The sequence below is a fragment of the Abramis brama genome (genome assembly GCF_963993115.1).
Source record: "Abramis brama genome assembly, chromosome: 4".
NCBI classification, from domain to species: Eukaryota; Metazoa; Chordata; class Actinopteri; order Cypriniformes; family Leuciscidae; genus Abramis; species Abramis brama.
The window spans coordinates 38,021,244-38,029,893 of NC_139966.1; positions in this window are offsets into that span (position 1 = coordinate 38,021,244).

Here is an 8,650-nt window from a genome sequence, read left to right on the forward strand (position 1 = left end):
AAGCAGCCGTTGGTGTAGTGTATATAGGGTGTACTGTATTCATATCTCAGATAACATCAAGTCTCTGAGTTACAATGTGCCGTGCTTTACATGCACTTACCATTGTCTGTGAATATGTAATCCTTTCAATGCAGCATCTTTTTTTGTTGTTGTTGTTATTAGCGGTCCCTGCAATTACTGGTTAACTTCCTCTATTGCTATTGTTCATGCTGTGCTATTTGTTAGCTGAGATGTTCAGATTACTTTGTGCAACCATGTGGAACACCCCAGCAACTGCATAGCAACAAACTGGCAGGCACCAATACCACCCTAACAACTGCATAGTGTCATCTTAGAAAACACCCAGGTAACCCCGACAACACAGCAGCACCACAGAACGCCTGGGCAACTGTATATTATCCTGGCAACCACCCGGAACACTCAGATAACCATATATTACCTAGCACCCTAGCAACACCCTGGGAACCATTCATAATATTCTAACAAGCACATAGACCATAGAAACCACCCAGAACACCCTATCAAGACCCTGGTCATTATAAAACTCAGAAGCTACGAACAACCAGGTAACCATTTATTACCATAACAAAACATATCAGCACCCTAAACATTTGGGATGGAGATTACCCTGGCAACCACACCTAGAAACCACCTAGAACACCCAGGTGACCATATATTACCCACCCCAACAACGCATAGTAACACCCTGGCAACTACCCAGAACACTGGTATCCACCCATAACACACAAACAACACCCTGGCAACTACTCATAACATCTGAACAACTGCATAGTAACACCCTAGAAACCAACCAAAACACTTGGCCAACCACATAACACCCTGGCAACCATCCAGAATACCCTAGCAACCCCTCGAGAACCCCCCATAGTAGAACTCCTAGAAAGCACCTGGAATAGCCTAACAACCGTATTTTACGCTGGCAACCACCTATAACACCCTAGCAACACCATAGCAACTATCCAGAACACTCAACCACATTGCAGCAATAGCAATAGCAATAGCCACTGCATAGCAACACCCTGGTAGCCAGGGTTTTTAAAATGTTTTTAAAATGTGTTGTGTCTGGTCTTGTTCATGGCTTTTAATTCCAGTAATGTAGTGATGGGTAAATAGGTTTTAGTATCGCAGAACATAATAGATATGCTATGTATTGTTATGTTAATAACTGTTATGCTATGTATCTCAGTGTAATGTTTCATCGTGTTATAAGAGATTCCATATGTCCTTATTTTGAGGCACCTAATGTGATAAATTTAGCGCTGGCCCAGATACTGGTTAAACAGCACATCTCTATTTTTTCTGCAGTGAAGGATGTAAAGAGTGGAAGACAAAGCATGTAGGATGGGGTTGAGACTTCATTGTTCTTCATCGACTTCATCGAGACAACAGGAAAAGGTACAAAACAAATAGCTTTTCCAATTCAGCCACTCCCTGTTGAAAGAGAACTGATGGACAATACACACTCAACAATCTTTGAACACATTTGAAAGATATATTGACTCGCTATATATATTGACTGTATATATTTGACTCAATAATAACCCTTACTATTATATTATATTAAAAAAAATCCTTGCTAAGTGTGCTGCGCTGGTCTAGCTGCGACTGGTCTTGACATTTGCATATTGTTGCCCTATGTTGATTTGACTGCTTCTATTGCTCTCTTTATCTGTAAGGTGCTTTGAATAAAAGAGTCTGCCAAATGATTAAATGTAAATATTGGATGTGTGTTACAGTATTTATAGTACAAATTCAGTACTATGACAGGTGTTACACTGTTGTCATCACATTGTAAGTTTTAGATGCAAACTGTACACAGTACTTCATACAGTTGCTTTCCTTTCGCACTGACTCACTCAGTCACAGGAAGTGCAAGGAACACAGTGTCAAGTCTGTTTATTATCTGTTTAGATTGCACACTGTTTTGTGCTCTTTGTACGTAACGTACCTAAATAAATGTTTCAGGTTATGTTCTATCAACAGTATCTGTGCTCTCACAGAAAATAATTGAGTCATTACTTATCTTGTAACAGGAAGCTGTTGTTGTTTGGGGGTTTCCCCCCCCCCTAAATACTAGAGTCTAGAGTCATTGCCACCACTAAAATGACAACAAAAATCAATAAATACTTAGAGAAGTATTATAATCCCAACTGGTTTGTCGATATTTAAGGAACACGGCAAATCTGGTGGTCCAGCATTTACAGTCCCACTGACCTGTAAAGGTTAATTTCATTAAATTAAAGAAGAGATATATTTAGACTCAAGTCTTTGGTCATTTCACACACACACACACACAGACGATATTCATCAATAATTCACTTCTGAATGGTAGTCAGGAAGATGAATCATTAATAATGTGACAGCAAGACTTCCAGTGAAACATCCTCTAGAGACTGTGTGTGATGTTTATGTGTGAGATATTGAGCGAAAGGTTACGTGACATGTCAGATCTTCATGATTTTATCCCAGTGCTCTTGATCTTGAAGAAAATGGAGTGCAACAGGTTCCAGAACTATCGAAGTAGGATTTTTAAAGGTAACGAATAAAAAGATTTCTCACAAAATCAGCTTTTTTTCTCTTAAATGTGTCATTTCTGGTTTTCAGTGGCACAGCATAGGTTGTTATTTTTACATGAAAGGTGCAAAAGTTCTGATATGAATTATCTTTGCTTCAGGTTTTACTTCTCAAAAACAAACTGTTCTCACGGGGGGGGGGGACTTTTTTATCCACTGTACATGTGGCGCACTGTCCGTGAGAGAAACGAAGGCGGCGAAAAATAAAAAATATGAGATGGAAGGAAAAATTATTACTTTTGCGTCCTCCTGAGAAACTTGAGAAACTGAAATGAGTTTTCTTTTTCTCCCACCACATATTCTAAAAGTTTTGTGAGCATTAAGTGTCTGTGGGAACGCGAGAATGTAAAAGCATTGAAATATAATTTCCCTTTCCATCTCATGTCCTTTTAAGGGCTCCGTAACTTTGGGAAGGAAATGCATACGGTATAAATAAATAAGCGAGGATTTGATGATAACTTTTGGTGGAAAGTTCCTTTGCGTTTTGGTCATAAGTGATGACCGCGTGTCATGAAAGAGATACCAGTTATTGGCTGAGATGAAAGGATGACCAACTGATGCATTCCTGTGAGTGTGCGTATACCAGCTCTTTTCATCTCACCCTTAGAGGATCAAAACTACACAGTAGTGATGTCATGTCCTGCAGGGGGGCTGAGAGAGTTGAAAGGACGAAGGTCATTTTTCTTTCTTTTATCTATCAGGTCTCAGTCTCTTTGTCTTTTTTTTTTCTTTTTCTTTTTTATGTTGCAGTTCACAGCACTAATTCACTGACAAGAAAAAAGGGAAAGGATAAAAGAGGCCAAAGTGGGAGTGTAAGAGAGACTAATGAACAGTGCACTAGCATATGCACTAAGGACAATAAAATGGAAGACTGAATAAAAAGGAGGCAGATAGAGGGAGAGAGAAAGAGAGCGGTATGACTGGTAAAAGGTAACAGAGTGATAATTCAAAAGGAGTAACTAACAAGCTAGCTCAACCTGTTTATAGCATTCACGCTGCTGTTACGTTCCCCTAACCATCTAGGGGTCGGGAGGGGAGGTAACAAAGGAAAAAACTTAAAATTAAAAAAAAAGGAGGAAGTTGAGAACACACTTCAATCCTCTGTCACAGAGTTAAGACGACACCAGATGATATATATCAAAAAAAGGACAGAACATAGGTTACTAGGGAGCAATGGCTCAGGGGAGAGCAACCCATACAGAAAAAAAATATATTAAATATATTTTAAAGTGTCAAAAATATATGTGGCATATATTCCAAATACATTGAAATATATTTGCATTGTTGTTCACTTATATTTATCATTTTGAAATATATTCTGAAATATAACAAAAAATATATGATGTTAAGTGTGAAATATATTTACATTTATAGCAAATATATGACAAAATATATGGTCATAAAATGTTTAGGTTGCTAAAGAAGGGTCGAAAATGTATTTTGATCATAGTAATTCCTCTACCTTTTCCCCTATACACAACAGTAGGCTACCATATTTCACTACTGTATTATGACACACAGCTATAATAAATACTGTACTTACATTTAAATGACTGCAAGTTGCTTTCCTAGGACTATTAGGCCATATTAGGTGGCACGTACCTAACACTAAGTGCAATTATTAGATTTATTGTTGTGTTTTATTGACATCTTTCCTGAAGTCATTTAAATATTGAAAATATGCACAATATTTATGATGCAAGTATAACAATTTGCAAAAGTTAAAACATATATGAACATATATGTTGTTAGTAAATATATTGACATATAAATATATTCACATATTTAACTAAAATATATTTTCAAAAAAATATATTTACATATATTTAACTAAAATATATTTATTGGGCCAATTTCGAATATTTGCATATATTCCAAAAATATATTTCAAAATATATTCTGAAAATATATTTCAAATATATTTCTTTTGTGTATGGGAAGGCCTAAAATAACAAACAAAACAGCCCACTAACTAATTTTGGGTCCTAACTATACAAAAACAGGGGCGAAAACAGTATTAAAAGAAAAAGGCACTTCTTTTCCACTGCAATTTCACTGTTGCTGTTTTGGGAGCTGCACAGCCCCAGTCTCCATTCACTTTAATTTTAAAGGACAAAAAAAGTAGTCCACACTGAATTTGAAGTCATCTACAAGGAATTGTATTGAAGTCATTATTCACTGAAAATCTTCCACTCCTGAGGTTTCATGACTAATTTGCGTATATACATACTGAAACTTGGCATGTTAAGAGCAGAGAATGGGTAAACGATGAGTAAACGATGACAGACTTTTTTGGGGTGAGATGTCCCTTTAGGAAACTTGGACCCTTTAGGACTTGATTCTGGACTATATGCATAGCGTGACATGAAAATGGAACCGCACTTTAACTGAACCTCTCCCTGTTTTTCCATTTTATCTTGTTACAAAACCTCATTTTATTGTGAATTTCTGTGAATTTCATGCAGTTTCTGTGTGATCAGTGCAGATCAATTTGTTAGACTCTGTTTCGGCTTGTTTTTAGTGGAAAAGCTTTCAGTTGGACAGAAACAGCCTGTGGGCATTCTCATGGATTACGTTTTCCACGGATTGTTAAAAATAGAAGTCGTGGCCTTTGCTACACCTATTGTCACACTTTGACATCTCTGTGTGTGTGTGTGTGTGTGTGTGTGTGTGTGTGTGTGTGTGTGTGTGTGTGTGTGTGTGTGTGTGTGTGTGTGTGTGTGTGACAGGGGGTTGGTGAGGAGGAAACGTAATTTAAGAACAAAAACAAAATATTTACTTAGCTAAAACCATTGGGGACAAAAGTAACCTAAATCTAACTAACATTTTCTATACCGAAAGGTTTCTTTTAGGGCTATGGTTAAAGTTTTTTGCTTAATCGACAATTTGGAATTTTAGAAATTAAATTCCTTTGAAACACATATTTCACACTTTTACTAATTTATTTCATTTCAATAGTGAATATAAATGCATCACAGGGGAATTTTATCATTTTGATTATATTGTTGGTTGTGATGGAAATGACACCAATAGACATACAGTATATGATTAAAACATCCCTAGTGAAACATAAATATACCGAAATGTATTTGAAATACATTTTATGCTAAGCATACTACAAATACATGTATTATGTACTAAATATAAATACCCTGCAATTATACTGTTGGTATACTAAATGAATATACTGAAAGTCTGCTAAATTGGAACAAAATTTTTTTTTACTTAATACATTCGGAAATAGTGCTGAGGTACAACTAAAGATATACTTATATATTTAATAGTTATTTAATGGTTAAGTATATTTTATATTTAAGTATATTTGATTGTGTTAAAATGGAATACGCTTTACATATCTTGCATTTAAAGACTAAAATTATACAGTGATCATACTAATAGTGATATTAAAACACGTTTTAGGCTTAATATTAAGAAATGTGAATTGTGCGATAAAGAAGTACTCCAAATAAAGTTTAATTATACATTTTATATCAGTAAGTCTCAAGAGATTTGTACTATACTTATTATGAAATAAATGTATTTTAAATACATAGGTTTTTCACTAGGGATATGATAAAAGGAAAAGTTAAAAATGAAGGCATATAAAAAGTTAGAAGAAATTTTAGACTTAAATAACAAAAACATGCGAACCTCTGTGGGACATAAAAGTGCCAGTAGTTGATCCAATTATATAAAATAAATGCTTTATGTTACACAATAGAGTGTATTTCTATGTATTTTTGTTGTAAATTTGTTTTGATGCAAACTTTTCTTTTAGTAATTGTTCTGTTTTACAAGTTTTACACACAGTTATTTAAGATGCTGTAGGCGTTGTGAATTGAATGCATTTCAGCAACATCCAAAAAGGAGCAGTTGTGAGTTTATGCGAGGACAAATGTGATGATTCATTCATTGAATTATGTTTGGCAGATACAGTCTGTAGGTCACTGAAACCATCTGTCTGTATGAGTGATTCAGCTCATGATATTAAAATGCACACAGCTCTGCTCTAGCAGAGGTTGGGCGAGAGAACCTGCTTCATATGCATATGTTGGAACGGACACAAACGGCTAGATCCTAACACTAACGGTGATGTACTGGCAAAAATAGAAATAAGAAACCAACTAGTAACCAACCAACACCCTAGCAGCAACCCCTTAGGAATGCACTAATAGACCCTTTTCAGAAGAGCGCCATGACTGGTATGAAAGCGAGGCGGTGAGGGATAGACTTACCGTGTTTTCAATGGCATCCACTGTAAAAAGCTGTATAAAGCTCCTAGATCTCATACTGTCTGGGTTTTTTGATCTACTGCTATTTCTTAGACAGATATTTTTACAGTGTTTCGTCAGCAGAACAATCCAAAAACACATTAAATAACAGTATAACCCACTGAAGAGATGTTTGTCTATCCCTCACAGCCTCGCTTTCATTCCCATTAAAAATCAAAGATGGCGCTGCGGTGAATAAGGTCTATAACCACACAGAACACTTTATAGCAACTTCATAGCAACATGCTAACAAGTAGGCCTACTCAGAACACTTTAGCCATCACATAGGATGCGTCTCAATTAGCTTTCAGTAGTCAGGGCACTGATCATTTTAAGGGCTGTCTTGATCGCAAAATCCTTCCAGTGCACTGAAACGTTTGCTCCCTAAAAAAGTCCCACAATGCACTGTGAAACAGTGATGCTCACTAAGTTAACGGAAATTCTGAAGCATGAAACACACATAATCAACTTAATACACATGATGACGCAATAGATGTACTAAAAAAGACAATAATTATATTTCAGCATAAACATACATCGCTAGATAGGTAAAGAACATAATAGCAAACATTTAGAATATTTAACATAATGTAGGCCCTACTTTTAAACAACATAAACAAATAATGTCAAAAAGATATCTGTGCTGCTGTTGTTCATAAATACCGGTAGTGACGTTGTACGATGAGGATGTTATCATTTCGCCTGAAATAGAGCCATCAGTGTCCTTAACAGTGCCTGAATTCGTTTACACAATATACTGATTCACGACCTAGGGAGCTGATTGAGACGCACCCACAATAGCATACGCGCTAACAACATGCTAACAACCACTCAAAACACTTTAGCAGATGCTTTGAATATAAAAGTGTCTGCTAAATGCATAAACAGAAATGTTAGCAGCCACACAGCAACATGCTAACAACCACTCAGAACACTTAGGAACCACATATCAACAATCTAAAAGCCAAAGAAATCCTAACACCATACAACATTAAATCTAGCTCTTATAATAATACAGTGGCACAGGTCGCACATTAGGTGACAAACTGAAGGAAAAAAAAGCAGACTAAATATTGACCAATTATGTGTTTACAGTTTTGTGACGTTGAACTTTAACTCACTAATTGCTGTCGCATTGACCAACGGGTTTCGAGGGTCAGTGGTTGGGGGTCACTGGTAATGGTCTTCTCCATTGGTTCCTAACGCTGATGTAATCTGTCTACATGTTTGCACATACGCACAATCTGTTGCTTTAGACAGGAAGGCTGAACTCCAGACATACAATTCGTTCTGGTATGAATGTATGTGCAAGCTCTTACAAGTAGGATAAGTGCCGGTATGATTGTGTAAGGTGCTTGTGCATGGAGAGTAAGCAGGTGTGTGTGTCTCGAACTCTCTCTGTGTGTGTGTGAAGATCTCATTACATTGTCTGTTCGGTTCGAAGAACACCAAGTGAAAAGGTATCAGCTAGTGTGTGTGTGTGTGTGTGTGTGTGTGGAACTGGTGTTGCCAACAGGGCTATTTCACACACTTGAAATAAAGTAGGGCCTTCTTCTGGTGAATATTTTATGCTCTCCATTTGTTTTGAAAACTGCAAGAGATTACATGTCCAAGAGCTGGTCATAGTCCAGCAAGATGTGTGACGATTTTCCATCTGAAAGCTGTAGATTTGTTGTAGAAAATAAAAATGGAAAAATCTACAGTGGAATATGTGTCAGAAAATATGCGATTTTTTTCTGCGGCATAAATATACTTTATTTTGAATTCTGGCAGTCTAATCTAACT